Raw genomic sequence first — 18,335 nt, forward strand, 5'->3', positions numbered from 1 at the left:
AATCTAAATTTAATCGATTTTAAATTCATGCTGTAACACAACATTTTTTGGAAAAAGTCAAGGGGTGTGGATACTTTCTTAAGGCACTGTATCCTAAAAGGGCCTTTTATTTGGTCTTATCGAAATACTGATTTCCTGAGTATACTGTCTGCATTCATTTCGGACTTTCTTTGAACAACGTGGGTGATACAGTAGCTCTGTGTGTACCCAAAAATAAATCTGAAACCTAAAACCAGGATGGCACAGGAGTAGGCTTACTGAGTCATGGTGATAGGCAGGTTTAAAAGGTAGGCTTACTGAGTCATGATGACAGGCAGGTTTAAAAGGTAGGCTTGCTGAGTCATGGTGACAGACAGGTTTAAAAGGTAGGCTTACTGAGTCATGATGACAGGCAGGTTTAAAAGGTAGGCTTACTGAGTCATGGTGACAGGCAGGTTTAAAAGGTAGGCTTACTGAGTCATGATGACAGGCAGGTTTAAAAGGTAGGCTTGCTGAGTCATGGTGACAGACAGGTTTAAAAGGTAGGCTTACTGAGTCATGATGACAGGCAGGTTTAAAAAGGTAGGCTTACTGAGTCATGATGACAGGCAGGTTTAAAAAGGTAGGCTTGCTGAGTCATTGTGACAGGCAGATTTAAATGGTAGGCTTGCTGAGTCATTGTGACAGGCAGGTTTAAAAGGTAGGCTTACTGAGTCATGATGACAGGCAGGTTTAAAAGGTAGGCTTGCTGAGTCATTGTGACAGGCAGGTTTAAAAAGTAGGCTTACTGAGTCATTGTGACAGGCAGGTTTAAAAGGTAGGCTTACTGAGTCATGGTGACAGGCAGGTTTAAAAGGTAGGCTTACTGAGTCATGGTGACAGGCAGGTTTAAAAGGTAGGCCTACTGAGTCATGATGACAGGCAGGTTTAAAATGTAGACTTACTGAGTCATGATGACAGGCAGGTTTAAAAGGTAGGCTTACTGAGTCATGATGACAGGCAGGTTTAAAAGGTAGGCTTACTGAGTCATGGTGACAGGCAGGTTTAAAAAGGTAGGCTTGCTGAGTCATGATGACAGGCAGGTTTAAAAAGGTAGGCTTACTGAGTCATGGTGACAGGCAGGTTTAAAAGGTAGGCTTACTGAGTCATTGTGACAGGCAGGTTGAAAAGGAAGGCTTACTGAGTCGTTGTGACAGCCAACTTTGAAAGAGTAAACCTTAGGCAATCTGTTTACCCCTCTTTCACCATGCCCCCCTATCTCTGACCCCTAACCCCTGGATGTGGATTATGTGGGAAAGGGCACTCAGTCAGCCTCAATCACTCATTAACCCAAACCCCTTTGGACCTAAGTCCTCAATGTTTGCAGATCTGAAAGGGTCTGGATGAGTATAACCGGAAAAGCTTCCACTATCAGAGGTGTCATGCCCATAGGGAGAATAGGGAGCGAATTGGGACAGGCTGTTTCATGTTCTTACAGAGACATGTCCACTATGGTGGTGACCCCCTCCGTGCAGCAGCAGTCCAGAAACCCTCCCTCGTGGCCCGGCCCGGCTCGTTTACATGGACCTGTCAGTCCACGTTAACAGGCATCACCAGGCTGTCTCCTACATCCAGCACCTGACGTCACAGTAACAAATATACGTAATAGATATATTTATACACGTTATGGTACCTACCATCAGAGTAATGCTACATCACTAATGTTATAGATCATTTTACAAACGTTATTACAGTGTAATGTAGTTAAAATGGTTGAGGTTTTATGAAAGAACCTCTTTAGTAGGCTATTTATTTTTCACGTGGCACAATATAGCCCTAAGAATGAACTACAAATGGCTGATGTATGAAAACATACACTGAATGGCAAATCAGTATCTTTTCTCCCCAACAGGGGGCAGTATGTTGTAGGTGAGCCACAGAACCAGAGAGCCATACAGAGCCCAGCTCACAGTCAGCAGCACCAGCAGACTGTATTTCAATACCTCAACACAGAACCTTCCTACTCCTCACTACACTCACTGTCGACCCAGGATCTGTTACCGCAGGCCTACCTTAGGCCGGTGTAATTAAAAAATAAAGTATTAAATATACCTTTATTTAACTAGGCAAGTTAGTTAAGAACAAATTCTTATTTACAATAACGGCCTACTCCGGCTAAACCCGGACGACGCTGGGCCAATTGTGCGCCGCCCTATGGGACTCCCGATCACGGCCGGATGTGGTACAACCTGGATGCTTATCAAGTGTATAACGGAGCTAGCTTTGAAGGTTTTATATTTATCTATTCAAGTGTATAAATCAGATAGATGTACATGTGCAGTGAAGAAACTCATCTTGTTCATGACTCTAATAAACATCTATGTGTCTTTAATGATTATGCAGTGATTTTGTGGACTATAAGGCTAATGGTTTGATATCCTGCTCCATGGGGCTGAGAGGGGAGTATAGGTAGTAGGTACACTCTTAGAAAAAGAGTTCCAAACGGGTTCTTCGGCTGTCCCCATAGGAGAACCCTTTTTGTTTCCAAGTAGAAAGAACCCTTTTTTGCTTCCATGTAGAACACTCTGGAACCAAAAAGGGTTCTTCAAAGGGTACTCATACGGGGACAGTCGAAGAACCCTTTTAGGTTCTAGGTAGAACCCTTTTGATTCCAGGTAGAACCCTTTTGGTTCCAGGTAGAACCCTTTTGGTTCCAGGTAGAACCCCTTTGGTTCCAGGAAGAACCCTTTTGGTTCCAGGTAGAACCCTTTTATTTCTAAGAGTATAGCGTCTCACAAGAGTGTACGTCAGACACCGACCCAGCAGCAACAACTCATTCTACCAATAAATTATTCAAGCCCCAGTGCCACTAAATTGAGATGTGGAAAGAGAGAGAGTGGAAGAGAGAGAGAGAGAGAGAGAGAGAGAGAGAGAGAGAGAGAGGAAAGGAAAGAGGAAGGGAGAGGACAGGATGAGAGGAGAAGAGAGAGAGAGAGTAGAGGAGAGGAGGAGAGAGTAGGAGGGGAGAGGAATGGAATGGAGAGGAGAGGAGAGGATACCATATCAGTTTACCTCTGGCTCTGTAAAATGATATTCCTTCATCTGATGGGTGTTTATGTGAGTCATAAGGACTGCTGCTATACGCTTTTCTACTGCTCTACTTTATAATATTCACTGGACTAGCTGATGGCAGTACGGCTCTGAGAGCTAGACCATGATACATTATCGTTTTAATATTAATGAAAGCTATTGCAGAGTGAGCCAGAGAGTGACAGAGTGAGTCAGAGAGAGAGAGAGTGTGAGGGAGGGCAGAGATGAGGGTGAGGTACTAGAGAAAGAGAGCGGGAGAGAGAGGGAGGGAGATGGAGGGAGTGAGATGGAGAGGGAGAGGGAGCTGGAGGGAGTGAGATGGAGATAGAGAAGGAGAGTCAACAAAGAGGGAGAGAGAGAGAGAGAGCGAAAGAGAGAGAGGGGGAGAGAGAGCAGGGAGGGCAAGAGAGAGAGGTAGCGAGCAGGTAGGGCGAGAGAGAGGGAGCAAGAGAAGGAAGGGCGAGAGAGAGAGCAGGGAGGGAGAGAGCAACAGTAGCTAGCTAGCGTGTCTGATCTGGACTGAGGCTCTCTACGCGGACAGCAAGGTCAGAAAACACAATGTCATTCAGTTACAGGCGGGTTGAAACCTGAGTGGCCTCTGCCTGCCTGACCTAGCATGGTACCTTCCAGAGCAGCCAGCTAGACACTATACAGTACATCCTATCCACTAGCCATTATTATGGAGCAAACATTACAATAGACTGTAGCCAGGCCTAGAGTCAGCCAGGCCTAGAGTCAGCCAGGCCTAGACTCAGCCAGGCCTAGACTCAGACAGGCCTAGAGTCAGCCAGGCCTAGACTCAGCCAGGCCTAGACTCAGCCAGGCCTAGAGTCAGCCAGGCCTAGAGTCAGCCAGGCCTAGACTCAGCCAGGCCTAGACTCAGCCAGGCCTAGCCTCAGCCAGGCCTAGACTCAGCCAGGCCTAGACTCAGCCAGGCCTAGAGTCAGTCAGGCCTAGACTCAGCCAGGCCTAGACTCAGCCAGGCCTAGACTCAGCCAGGCCTAGCCTCAGCCAGGCCTAGACTCAGCCAGGCCTAGACTCAGCCAGGCCTAGAGTCAGCCAGGCCTAGACTCAACCAGGCCTAGCGTCAGCCAGGCCTAGACTCAGCCAGGTCTAGACTCAGCCAGGCCTAGAGTCAGCCAGGCCTATAATAATACAATATCAATATAATTATGAATACATATTTAATGTTGACTACATCGACAGGGGCTAACTTTGTACATTGTGGGTTCTATTTTAATAAACACAATGTTGCTGTAGTGCTTTAGGTTCTGGGGGTCTGCTATTTTCACAACCAGAATTATGGGTGCAGTAGCTGGATGTGGTGCGAAAGGGCTGAGTTTTGATGAATAAACAAGTTAAAGGTGTGTCAAGGCTTGACCCCTCACTGGCCAATTAGAACGTGCTCCAAGGTTAAATATGGGGTTGATTTAAGTTGTGGTTTAACCGTCTTTAATATATTGCATTGTCTTCGACTCCAATTCAAATGTTAGTCCGTTATAGCCCATTTTTTGGTAAATATCCTACAGAAACACAATAACAAAATGTAAGCCTATCCCATATTTGCTAATGTAAATATGTTGAATATGTTTTGGAACAGAAATTGCATGGCTTTAGTATGGAAATGTATTGTTAACATAGCATTGACACTGATATAGGCCCACTGTAAAATGCATTATGTCTGAGCCATGAACATGCCAAACGTTGGAACTAAGCAATATTAAATTCACTATTGGTAAGACCTAAAAAGACAATGAATGACTTAAATCAAATTCTAATAAAAACTAAACGACAACTTGTTTTAAATAGGCTATGTCTACAGTTGCAGACACCATAATTGCTTCCCGTGGCCGTGGCCATATAACATTAGGCCTAAAACAACGTAGGCTACAGAGGGTTTCACTCGCATTCAAACTTTTCACAAGAGCTGGAAAAAGATCCAATATGAAGAGAAATGGGGAATGTCCACTCACCGTTATACTACTCCCAGATATACAGTGGCAAGAAATACTATGTGAACCCTTTGGAATTTTCCTGGATTTCTGCATAAATTGGTCATAACATTTCATCTGATCTTCATCTAAGTCACAACAATAGACAAACACAGTCTGCTTAAACTAATAACATACAAACAATTATATGTTTTCATGTCTTTATTGAACACACCGTGTAAACATTCACAGTGCAAGGTGGGAAAAGTATGTAAAATCTTGGATTTAATAACTGGTTGACCCTCCTTTGGCTTCAATAACCTCAACCAAACGTTTTCTGTAGTTGCGGATCAGACCTGCACAACGGTCAAACTGTTTCAGTTCAGCAATATTCTTAGGATGTCTGGTGTGAACCACTCTCGAGGTCATGCCACAGCATTTTAAATCGGGTTGTCAGGACTCTGACTGAGCCACTCCAGAAGGCGTATTTTCTTCTGTTGAAGCTATTCTGTTGTTGATTTACTTCTGTGTTTTGGGTCGTTGTCCTGTTGCATCACCCAACTTCTGCTGAGATTCAATTGGCGGACAGATAGCCTTACATTCTCCTGCAAAATGTCTTGATAAACTTGGGAATTCATTTTTCTGTCGATGATAGTAAGCTATCCAGGCCCTGAGGCAGCCAAGCAGCCCCAAACCATGATGCTCCCTCCACCATACTTTACAGTTGGGATGAGGTTTTGATGTTGGTGTGCTGTGCCTTTTTTTCTCCACACATATTGTTGTGTGTTCCTTCCAAACAACTCAACTTTAATTTAATCTGTCAACAGAATATTTTGCCAGTAGCGCTATGGAACATCCAGGTGCTCTTTTGCGAACTTCAGACGCGCAGTAATGTTGTTTTTGGACAGCAGTGGCTTCTTCCGTTGTGTCCTCCCATGAACACCATTCTTGTTTAGTGTTTTACGTATCGTAGACTCGTCAACAGAGATGTTAGCATGTTCCAGAGATTTCTGTAAATTCTGTAGCTGACACTCTAGGATTCTTCTTAACCTCATTGAGCATTATGCACTGTGCTCTTGCAGTCATCTTTGCAGGACGGCCACTTCTAGGGAGAGTAGCAACAGTGCTGAACTTTCTCCGTTTATAGGCAATTTGTCTTACTGTGGAGTGATTAACATCAAGGCTTTTAGAGATACTTTTGTAACCCTTTCCAGCTTTATGCAAGTCAACAATTCTTAATCTTAGGTCTTCTGAGATCTCTTTAATTCGAGGCATCAGGCAATGCTTCTTGTGAATAGCACACTCAAATTTTGTGAGTGTTTTTTGTAGGGCTGGGCAGCTCTAACCAACATCTCCAATCTGGTCTCATTGATTGTACTCCAGGTTAGCTGACTCCTGACTCCAATTAGCTTTTGGAGAAGTCATTAGCCTAGGGGTTCACATACTTTTTCCAAACTACGCTGTGAATGTTTAAATGATGTATTCAATATAGACAAGAAAAATACAATAATTTGTGTGTTATTAGTTTAAGCAAACTGTGTTTGTCTATTGTTGTGACTTAGATGCAGATCAGATCAAATGTTATATCTAATTTATGCACAAATCCAGGTAATTCCAAAGGGTTTACATACTTTTTTGCAACGTGAAAGGTAAACAAACAAACAGGCAAATATAGCTACAAGTGGATTCAGCACCACGGACAGAGATTGGAGTTCCTGAGATTTGACAGTTGGGTCCTGCAGAGGAAAGTAGTAGATGTATTTTTTGACAAAATGATCAATGAAAAACAATTTTCAGTCTTCCTAAACAGGCTTCCTATGGTCACTGACACCTTTCATGAAATGGGCATCACACTTAATGAGTCCAAACATTTGAACGAAACTGGACAGAAATAATATCCAATATAGATAACAACCCAGTCAGTATAGGTAGGTTAGTGAGCTGAACATAGAACCAGCTGGACATGGAGCCAGCTGAACATGGAGCCAGCTGGACATGGAGCCAGCTGGACATGGAGCCAGCTGGACATGGAGCCAGCTGGACATGGAGCCAGCTGAACATGGAGCCAGCTGGACATGGAGCCAGCTGGACATGGAGCCAGCTGAACATAGAGCCAGCTGAATATGGAGCCAGCTGAATATGGAGCCAGCTGGACATGGAGCCAGCTGGACATGGAGCCAGCTGAACATGGAGCCAGCTGAACATAGAGCCAGCTGAATATGGAGCCAGCTGGACATGGAGCCAGCTGAACATAGAGCCAGCTGAATATGGAGCCAGCTGAACATGGAGCCAGCTGGACATAGAACCAGCTGAACGTAGAACCAGCTGAACATGGAGCCAGCTGGACATGGAGCCCATAGTCTGTAAATATGCCAACATAATGTTGTACTGTAATTATGTGTTAGAAATGTGGAATTATTATCAAACAATAATATTACCTCTATTTTTCATTTCCTTGTTGAGAAAATACTTTCAACCCCTTGCAAGGCTAAGCCAAAGCTAAGCCAAAGCTGACTTAACAAGAAGAGCTGTGTTCATCATGTCTCACTGCGCTGTATTCTCCAATCCCTACCATTGAGAGAGTATTATGTGGGTGTCTTGCATTGGGATTTACTGAAAACTATTAGATTTTCTCTCACATTTTGTGGGTTGGATATAAGTTGCATCCCAAATGGGTCCTGGTCTAAAGTAGTGCACTGTATAGGGAATAGGGTGCCAGCCCTGGTCTAAAGTAGTGCACTGTATAGGGACTAGGGTGCCAGCCCTGGTCTAAAGTAGTGCACTGCATAGGGAATAGGGTGCCAGCCCTGGTCTAAAGTAGTGCACTGTATAGGGAATAGGGTGCCAGCCCTGGTCTAAAGTAGTGCACTATATAGGGAATAGGGTGCCAGCCCTGGTCTAAAGTAGTGCACTGTATAGGGAATAGGGGTCAATTTGGGATGCATCCATAGTTCCCCCACTCCAACAGACAGAGATAAACCTTAGTAATGTACAGGGTGAAAAAAGGTCAGACATTATTTACAGAACCACGGCATCATAAATGGCTGTCATGACATTAGACTAAATTCAATATGTTGCTTTATTCATATCATGACCTGCGGAAATGTCTAATCGTGGGAAAATCATGTGAGTTTATTATTAAGCAGCTACATCTAGGAATAAATATATTTATATCCATCCATCCGTCATTCATTTATCTATTCAATTAAAAGAAACCTATTGATTAACAAAAACATTTGTTTTGTGTTTGTCTGACACGTACTGAAATACATGTATGACCACTTGCAACTCTCCTCTTGGCATGAGATCTGACATCATAGTTTTATGTTTCTGTCTGATATCATCTCGAGCCAATGTAAACAACTTGGTGGGCTACCAATTAACCAGGCCCTTTAAACAACTTGGTGGGCTACCAACTAACCAGGCCCTCTAAACAACTTGGTGGGCTACCAACTAACCAGGCCCTCTAAACAACTTGGTGGGCTACCAATTAACCAGGCCCTCTAAACAACTTGGTGGGCTACCAACTAACCAGGCCCTCTAAACAACTTGGTGGGCTACCAACTAACCAGGCCCTCTAAACAACTTGGTGGGCTACCAACTAACCAGGCCCTCTAAACAACTTGGTGGGCTACCAACTAACCAGGCCCTCTAAACAACTTGGTGGGCTACCAATTAACCAGGCCCTCTAAACAACTTGGTGGGCTACCAATTAACCAGGCCCTCTAAACAACTTGGTGGGCTACCAATTAACCAGGCCCTCTAAACCACTTGGTGGGCTACCAATTAACCAGGCCCTCTAAACAACTTGGTGGGCTACCAATTAACCAGGCCCTCTAAACAACTTGCTGGGCTACCAACTAACCAGGCCCTCTAAACAACTTGGTGGGCTACCAACTAACCAGGCCCTCTAAACAACTTGGTGGGCTACCAATTAACCAGGCCCTCTAAACAACTTGGTGGGCTACCAACTAACCAGGCCCTCTAAACAACTTGGTGGGCTACCAATTAACCAGGCCCTCTAAACAACTTGGTGGGCTACCAATTAACCAGGCCCTCTAAACAACTTGGTGGGCTACCAATTAACCAGGCCCTCTAAACAACTTGGTGGTTTACCAACTAACCAGGCCCTCTAAACAACTTGGTGGGCTACCAATTAACCAGGCCCTCTAAACAACTTGGTGGTCTACCAATTAACCAGGCCCTCTAAACAACTTGGTGGGCTACCAATTAACCAGGCCCTCTAAACAACTTGGTGGGCTACCAATTAACCAGGCCCTCTAAACAACTTGGTGGGCTACCAATTAACCAGGCCCTCTAAACAACTTGGTGGGCTACCAACTAACCAGGCCCTCTAAACAACTTGGTGGGCTACCAACTAACCAGGCCCTCTAAACAACTTGGTGGGCTACCAATTAGCCAGGCCCTCTAAACAACTTGGTGGGCTACCAATTAACCAGGCCCTCTAAACAACTTGGTGGGCTACCAATTAACCAGGCCCTCTAAACAACTTGGTGGTTTACCAATTAACCAGGCCCTCTAAACAACTTGGTGGGCTACCAATTAACCAGGCCCTCTAAACAACTTGGTGGTTTACCAATTAACCAGGCCCTCTAAACAACTTGGTGGGCTACCAATTAACCAGGCCCTCTAAACAACTTGGTGGGCTACCAATTAACCAGGCCCTCTAAACAACTTGGTGGGCTACTGTTACATTTCCCAGCAAGAAAACCAAAAAATTTTGCTCATACAGAAAGGGTAACTAACAAAGAGTCACTGACCAACAACCAAAACAAAACAGGTGGGGTTTTTAGGAGGGGCTCTGAAAGACACTCATGGGGGGGCTCTGAAAGACACTCATGGGGGTGTCCAGTGAAAGTTGACTAGCAACAACTACTGGGACCTAAAAGACACCCACCATGAGACCCACTAAATTTACCCAAGAAGAGGCAAACAAAAGGAAAAACCCCACACCAAACTTAAAGATAGGAAGCAAACCAAAGAGTGGAGCAAAACGAAAACAGGGAAGATCAGATAAAGGATTGTTTTTCTAGAAATCACATAGTGATTGCCAACTAAAGGAGTTAAATATCACCTGGGCCAGCCACTCTTAAATATAACCTGGGCCAGCCACTCTAAAATATCCCCTGGGCCAGCCACTCTAAAATATAACCTGGGCCAGCCACTCTAAAATATCCCCTGGGCCAGCCACTCTAAAATATCCCCTGGGCCAGCCACTCTTAAATATCACCTGGGCCAGCCACTCTAACATATCACCTGGGCCAGCCACTCTTAAATATCACCTGGGCCAGCCACTCTTAAATATCCCCTGGGCCAGCCACTCTAAAATATCCCCTGGGCCAGCCAATCTAAAATATCCCCTGGGCCAGCCACTCTAAAATATAACCTGGGCCAGCCACTCTAAAATATCACCTGGGCCAGCCACTCTAAAATATCCCCTGGGCCAGCCACTCTTAAATATAACCTGGGCCAGCCACTCTTAAATATCCCCTGGGCCAGCCACTCTTAAATATAACCTGGGCCAGCCACTCTAACATATCACCTGGGCCAGCCACTCTTAAATATCACCTGGGCCAGCCACTCTAACATATCACCTGGGCCAGCCACTCTAAAATATCACCTGGGCCAGCCACTCTTAAATATAACCTGGGCCAGCCACTCTTAAATATCACCTGGGCCAGCCACTCTAAAATATCCCCTGGGCCAGCCACTCTAACATATCACCTGGGCCAGCCACTCTAACATATCACCTGGGCCAGCCACTCTAAAATATCACCTGGGCCAGCCACTCTTAAATATCCCCTGGGCCAGCCACTCTTAAATATCCCCTGGGCCAACCACTCTAAAAATCCCCTGGACCAGCACAGGTGAAACACCTTCCCACTAACGAGATGACAAACCAGCACAGATGTAACACATACTGACTAACGAGGTGACACCAATCGATACGCTCAATGCGCTAACGTGCTAACGTCCAACCTCACAATATAAATGGAAAAAACAAAGCCTGTAACAGCTACCAACTGACCAAATCAAATCAAATGTATTTACAAAGCCCTTTTTACAGCAGCCGATGTCACAAAGTGCTATACAGAAACCCAGCCCGAAAAAAACCCAAAATAGCAAGCAATCCAGATGTAGAAGCACGGTGGCTAGGAAAAACTCTCTAGAAAGGCAGGAACCTAGGAAGAAACCTAGAGAGGAACCGGGTTCTGAGGGGTGGCTAGGAAAAACTCTCTAGAAAGGCAGGAACCTAGGAAGAAACCTAGAGAGGAACCGGGTTCTGAGGGGTGGCCAGTCCTCTTCTGGCAGGCCCCTCTAAACAACTTGGTGGTGTCCGAACCAACTAACCAAGCCTGATAACATTCACGGGGCATTTCCATGGTGCAGAGCTCTGCTTTCTTCTGGTATTGTGTCCTCTCAGCTTGATGTCTCAGGCTTGACCTATAAAAGGGGATTAATTCACCATGCAGATCAAAATGTCCAGTGCATTAATGCTGTAAATAAATGTACCTTGCTATATTCATCGTTAGGAATTCACTTTTCCTCTGTCTTTATATTAATGATTCGTCTCTCGTGACGGCCTTAACATTACAATTAACTTAGAGTAGCTGATTGGTCCTGGGTGCCTAGATTAGTAAATCTGTCTTGATATGTCTATATATAATACTATAGCTAGATGTTATACAGAATTATATAATGGGTGGTGACTAATCCTGAATGATGATTGGTTAAAACCGCTTTCCTATTCGACAAGTTACCACTGGCTGATGTTAAAATGCCTATTGACTCTGTTCCATCTGACTGCGCAGTCCACTGTCTCGTCAGCCCAGCCAGGCAATTTATAAACTTGATCTCCACTATAAAAAGCATCTAGACATTATCTCACATTTCCTTTAGACTAACATTTAGTTTTCAACTGTGGTGATTTGTATAAACCTTGCTGTCTCTCCGACATTTTCAACGATGTTTCAATGTTCAAATTCCATCTCCAGCTGTCCTATAGTAATGAACGTGTCGGGAGTCGGGACGAGAGAGACAGGCAGGCAGCGTTTCTCAGCCAGTCGAAATCATGAATCAGCTGGCATATATTATATGTACATATACAAAAGAAATCCAATTGAAAAAAGGTCAAACGAAACGAAGTGCAACTAGTTTGCAGTCTTTCCAGCTCCAGTTTCAAGTGATTGCGTTAGCTGTGTTGTTGACTAGCTTGTTATTCTGTCTGCACTGTTTGACGTGACTGTAAGTTAGCCGTAGTTGGTTAGCTAGCAAGCAAGGGATGAGAACGTTGCCAGCCAGTATGCTTACCCCTCCCCTCCCTTCCCCCCTCTCTCTCTTTTTCTCTCTTATTCTTTCTCTGTCTCTCTCTCTCTCTCGCTCCCTCTCTCTCTCTCTCTCTCTCTACCTAGTGCTCAGCCCTCCCCTCCCTTCCCCCCCCTCTCTCTCTCTCTCTCGCTCTCTTTCTGCCCGGTGCTCAGCCCTGCCCTCCCCCACCCTTTCCCCATCTCTCTCTCTCTCTCTCTCTCTCTCTCCTCTCTCTCTCTCGCTCTGTTTCAATTCAATTCAAGGGCTTTATTGGCTGTTTCTCTCTGCCTGATGTTCAGCCCTCCCCTCCTCCTCCCTCCCTCTCTTTCTCTCTCTCTCTCTCTCTCTCTCTCTCTCTCTCTCTGTCTCTGCTGCATTGATGCTGCTACCTCCCTCAGTGATGACATCACCAGGCTCAGTACAGCTCAGCATCCTTCCTGTAGGCAGCAGGCAGGCAGGCAGTCAACAGAACAGAGACATTTTGTCTTCCAGCACTCAACGCAAAACCCTTCCTGTTTTATCAAACCCTCCCTGGACCCCAGGCTATAGCAGGGAATTCTAGGCTATGCTATAATATACCCTCTAGCTGTCGTGGTGTTCTTTTTCCTACCTTGAGTCTTCTTCCTGCTCGGAGGGAGGAGGGGAGAAAAGGAGGGAAGTGGGCTGGCAGCTGGTCTGTGACAGTCAGTCAGTCAGACAGAGAGAGAGAGAGAGAGAGAGAGACAGAGCCAGAGCTGGAAGACAGACAATTAACAGAAGAGGAGAGTAGAGCAAACAAGCTTCTTAAACCGGACGGGGCATTAACGAGGTAGGATCCATTGTTCTGGTACTTATGCAGTATTCATGGGGCTGTGTTTGTTTGGTGTTTCATCTCCCGGGGCTGGGAAGGGAAGGGAGGAAAGGATTGTGATGGGGTGCGGCTATAGAGGAGCTGTCAGCTCAGACCATGTAGGATGGATGGAAAACTAGGGGCTTAAATATAATAGATCATTTTCTCTATAACCTATTTAATTTTCCTTTTCTAGTATAATGTTGAGCTGATTGACAATAAGAATGTCATTCAGGAGGTGAGGTAGGCAGCAACATCAGTTGACAGCCTCATTTAGAATTTAGCTTTTTTTTATTTATTACTTTACAATTGAATTGTGCCTGGGACAATATAATAGCCCTACACCGTTGAATTATCCTGAAATGTCCGTTTCAAATGACAGCCTACGTCTAAACTAAAGGCATGTGTTGTAGCCTATGATAAAAAAAAAAAAAATTAAAAACGATGTGGGGAGTAAATTGTAGGCTAACATTAGATCATGATAAACTCCCATGATGCATGTCCTGTTCACCTGCGTTGTATTTCACACAACATGTATATCCTCGTAATTATAGTCTCTCTCCAGAAATGGTGGTCAGATGCATTCTCATGTCAGATTAAGCCTAAAAGCCAGCCTATACCTATAATAAAGTAGACTAGTGGTTAGAGCGTCGGGCCAGTTATCAAAAGGTCTCTAGTTCGTCAGGTGAGAAATCTGTCGCACTTGAGCAAGGCACTTAACCCTAATTGCTCTTGGGTCGCGGTTGATAATTGCACACCCCCCTATCCGAGGGTCTCAGGGAGTTTTGGGATATGCCAAAAAAAAATCAGACATGAGTATTAATACGTAATGAAGGTGTCGGAACGAGACAGGCAGGCCGTTTTTCTCAGCCAGTCCAAATCATGAATCAGCATTATTTTGATGGATATATTTACAAAGAAATGTCAATAGAAAACAGGTGAAATTTAACGGAGTGCAGCTAGTTTGCAGTCTTTCTACATTCAGTTTGAAGTGATTGTGTTACTGTAGCTGTGTTGTTGGCTAGCTCCTCTGAACAACATTCCTGACGAAATAGCATTTTCTATGCCAGGTGAAATCACTCCTCATTAGCTTATTGTTATGGATGTATCCAAATAAACGTCACTAGAAAACAGCTTAAACAAATGGAAATGCAGCTACTTTGCTGTTATTCTGGCTGCACTTTTTGACGTGACTGTAGGTTAGCCTTAGTTCAAATCAAATCAAATCAAATTTATTTTTATATAGCCCTTCGTACATCAGCTGATATTCTCAAAGTGCTGTACAGAAACCCAGCCTAAAACCCCAAACAGCAAGCAAAGCATGTGAAAGAAGCACGGTGGCTAGGAAAAACTCCCTAGGAAAAACTCCCTAGAAAGGCCAAAAACCTAGGAAGAAACCTAGAGAGGAACCAGGCTATGAGGGGTGGCCAGTCCTCTTCTGGCTGTGCAGGGTGGATATTAAAACAGAACATGGTCAAAATGTTAAAATGTTAAAATGTTCATAAATGACCAGCATGGTCAAATAATAATAATCATAGTAGTTGTCGAGGGTGCAACAAGCACGTCCGGTGAACAGGTCAGGGTTCCATAGCCGCAGGCAGAACAGTTGAAACTGGAGCAGCAGCACGGCCAGGTGGACTGGGGACAGCAAGGAGTCATCATACCAGGTAGTCCTGAGGCATGGTCCTAGGGCTCAGGTCCTCCGAGAGAAAGACAGAAAGAGAGAAAGAGAGAATTAGAGAGAGCATATTTAAATACACACAGGACACCGGATAAGACAAGAGAAATACTCCAGATGTAACAGACTGACCCTAGCCCCCCGACACATAAACTACTGCAGCATAAATACTGGAGGCTGAGACAGGAGGGATCAGAAGACACTGTGGCCCCATCCGATGATACCCCCGGACAGGGCCAAACAGGCAGGATATAACCCCACCCACTTTGCCAAAGCACAGCCCCCACACCACTAGAGGGATGTCTCCAACCACCAACTTACCGTCCTAAGACAAGGCCGAGTATAGCCCACAACGATCTCCGCCATGGCACAACCCAAGGGGGGGGGGGGGGGGGGCGCCAACCCAGACAGGAAGACCACGTCAGTGACTCAACCCACTCAAGTGACGCACCCCTCCCATGGACGGCATGGAAGAACACCAGTAGGCCAGTGACTCAGCCTCTGTAAAAGGGTTAGAGGCAGAGAATCCCAGTGGAAAGAGGGGAACCGGCAAGGCAGAGACAGCAAGGGCGGTTCGTTGCTCCAGCCTTTCCGTTCACCTTCACACTCCTGGGCCAGACTATACTTAATCATAGGACCTACTGAAGAGATAAGTCTTCAGTAAAGACTTAAAGGTTGAGACTGAGTCTGCGTCTCTCACATTGGTAGGCAGACCATTCCATAAAAATGGAGCTCTATAGGAGAAAGCCCTACCTCCAGCCGTTTGCTTAGAAATTCTAGGGACAATTAGGAGGCCTGCGTCTTGTGACCGTAGCGTACGTGTAGGTATGTACGGCAGGACCAAATCGGAAAGATAGGTAGGAGCAAGCCCATGTAATGCTTTGTAGGTTAGCAGTAAAACCTTGAAATCAGCCCTTGCCTTAACAGGAAGCCAGTGTAGGGAGGCTAACACTGGAGTAATATGATCAAATTTTTTGGTTCTAGTCAGGATTCTAGCAGCCGTATTTAGCACTAACTGAAGTTTATTTAGTGCTTTATCCGGGTAGCCGGAAAGTAGAGCATTGCAGTAGTCCAGCCTAGAAGTAACAAAAGCATGGATTAATTTTTCTGCGTCATTTTTGGACAGAAAATTTCTGATTTTTGCAATGTTACGTAGATGGAAAAAAGCTGTCCTTGAAACAGTCTTGATATGTTCTTCAAAAGAGAGATCAGGGTCCAGAGTAACGCCGAGGTCCTTCACAGTTTTATTTGAGACGACTGTACAACCATCCAGATTAATTGTCAGATTCAACAGAAGATCTCTTTGTTTCTTGGGACCTAGAACAAGCATCTCTGTTTTGTCCGAGTTTAAAAGTAGAAAGTTTGCAGCCATCCACTTCTTTATGTCTGAAACACAGGCTTCTAGCGAGGGCAATTTTGGGGCTTCACCATGTTTCATTGAAATGTACAGCTGTGTGTCGTCTGCATAGCAGTGAAATTTAACATTATGTTTTCGAATGACATCCCCAAGAGGTAAAATATATAGTGAAAACAATAGTGGTCCTAAAACGGAACCTTGAGGAACACCGAAATTTACAATTGATTTGTCAGAGGACAAACCATTCACAGAGACAAACTGATATCTTTCCGACAGATAAGATCTAAACCAGGCCAGAACTTGTCCATGTAGACCAATTTGGGTTTCCAATCTCTCCAAAAGAATGTGGTGATCGATGGTATCAAAAGCGGCACTAAGATCTAGGAGCACGAGGACAGATGCAGAGCCTCGGTCTGACGTCATTAAAAGGTCATTTACCACCTTCACAAGTGCAGTCTCAGTGCTATGATGGGGTCTAAAACCAGACTGAAGCGTTTCGTATACATTGTTTGTCTTCAGGAAGGCAGTCAGTTGCTGTGCAACAGCTTTTTCTAAAATTTTGGAGAGGAATGGAAGATTCGATATAGGCCGATAGTTTTTTATAATTTCTGGATCAAGATTCGGCTTTTTCAAGAGAGGCTTTATTACTGCCACTTTTAGTGAGCTTGGTACACATCCGGTGGATAGAGAGCCGTTTATTATGTTCAACATAGGAGGGCCAAGCACAGGAAGCAGCTCTTTCAGTAGTTTAGTTGGAATAGGGTCCAGTATGCAGCTTGAGGGTTTGGAGGCCATGATTATTTTCATCATTGCGTCAAGAGATATAGTACTAAAACACTTTAGTATCTCCCTTGATCCTAGGTCCTGGCAGAGTTGTGCAGACTCAGGACAATGGAGCTTTGGAGGAATACCCAGATTTAAAGAGGAGTCTGTAATTTGCTTTCTAATGATCATGATCTTTTCCTCAAAGAAGTTCATAAATTTATTACTGCTGAAGTGAAAGCCATCCTCCATTTGCGAAGGCTGCTTTTTAGTTAGCTTTGCGACAGTATCAAAAAGAAATTTCGGATTGTTCTTATTTTCCTCAATTAAGTTGGAAAAATAGGATGATCGAGCAGCAGTAAGGGCTCTTCGATACTGCACGGTACTGTCTTTCCAAGCTAGTCGGAAGACTTCCAGTTTGGTGTGGCGCCATTTCCGTTCCAATTTTCTGGAAGCTTGCTTCAGAGCTCGTGTATTTTCTGTATACCAGGGAGCTAGTTTCTTATGACAGATGTTTTTAGTTTTTAGGGGTGCAACTGCATCTAGGGTATTGCGCAAGGTTAAATTGAGTTCCTCGGTTAGGTGGTTAACTGATTTTTGTCCTCTGACGTCCTTGGGTAGGCAGAGGCAGTCTGGAAGGGCATCAAGGAATCTTTGGGTTGTCTGAGAATTTATAGCACGACTTTTAATGCTCCTTGGTTGGGGTCTGAGCAGATTATTTGTTGCAATTGCAAACGTAATAAAATGGTGGTCCGATAGTCCAGGATTATGAGGAAAAACATTTAGATCCACAACATTTATTCCATGGGACAAAACTAGGTCCAGAGTATGACTGTGGCAGTGAGTAGGTCCAGAGACATGTTGGACAAAACCCACTGAGTCGATGATGGCTCCGAAAGCCTTTTGGAGTGGGTCTGTGGACTTTTCCATGTGAATGTTAAAGTCACCAAAAATTAGAATATTATCTGCTATGACTACAAGATCCGATAGGAATTCAGGGAACTCAGTGAGGAACACTGCATATGGCCCAGGAGGCCTATAAACAGTAGCTATAAAAAGTGAGTGAGTAGGCTGCATAGATTTCATGACTAGAAGCTCAAAAGACGAAAACGTCATTGTTGTTTTTTTTTTTGTAAATTGAAATTTGCTATCGTAAATGTTAGCAACACCTCCGCCTTTGCCGGATGCACGGGGGGTATGGTCACTAATGTAACCTGGGGGTGAGGCCTCATTTAACACAGTAAATTCATCAGGCTTAAGCCATGTTTCAGTCAGGCCAATCACATCAAGATTATTATCAGTGATTAGTTCATTGACTATAACTGCCTTGGAAGTGAGGGATCTAACATTAAGTAACCCAATTTTGAGATGTGAGGTATCACAATCTCTTTCAATAATGGC

At 44.5% G+C, this 18,335-nt stretch overlaps 1 protein-coding gene across 11 annotated transcripts in view; it reads left to right on the forward strand.

Moving 5' to 3' along the window:
• The first annotated feature begins 12,716 nt into the window (after window positions 1–12,716).
• The window catches only part of LOC106573836 (kinesin-like protein KIF1A), a 160,854-nt gene continuing 155,235 nt past the window's right edge, over window positions 12,717–18,335 (forward strand). For 4 of the 11 annotated variants that reach the window (XM_045697452.2, XM_045697453.2, XM_045697457.2 and 1 more), the window contains exon 1: window positions 12,718–13,116. The gene's annotated coding sequence lies outside the window, so the exon portion shown is untranslated. Of the gene's footprint in view, window positions 13,117–18,335 lie in introns of all 11 variants that reach the window. The other 7 variants (XM_082962790.1, XM_045697454.2, XM_045697455.2 and 4 more) reach the window with 2 other exon arrangements.

Source organism: Salmo salar, chromosome 16, assembly GCF_965601325.2.
Source record: "Salmo salar chromosome 16, fSalSal1, whole genome shotgun sequence".
NCBI classification, from domain to species: Eukaryota; Metazoa; Chordata; class Actinopteri; order Salmoniformes; family Salmonidae; genus Salmo; species Salmo salar.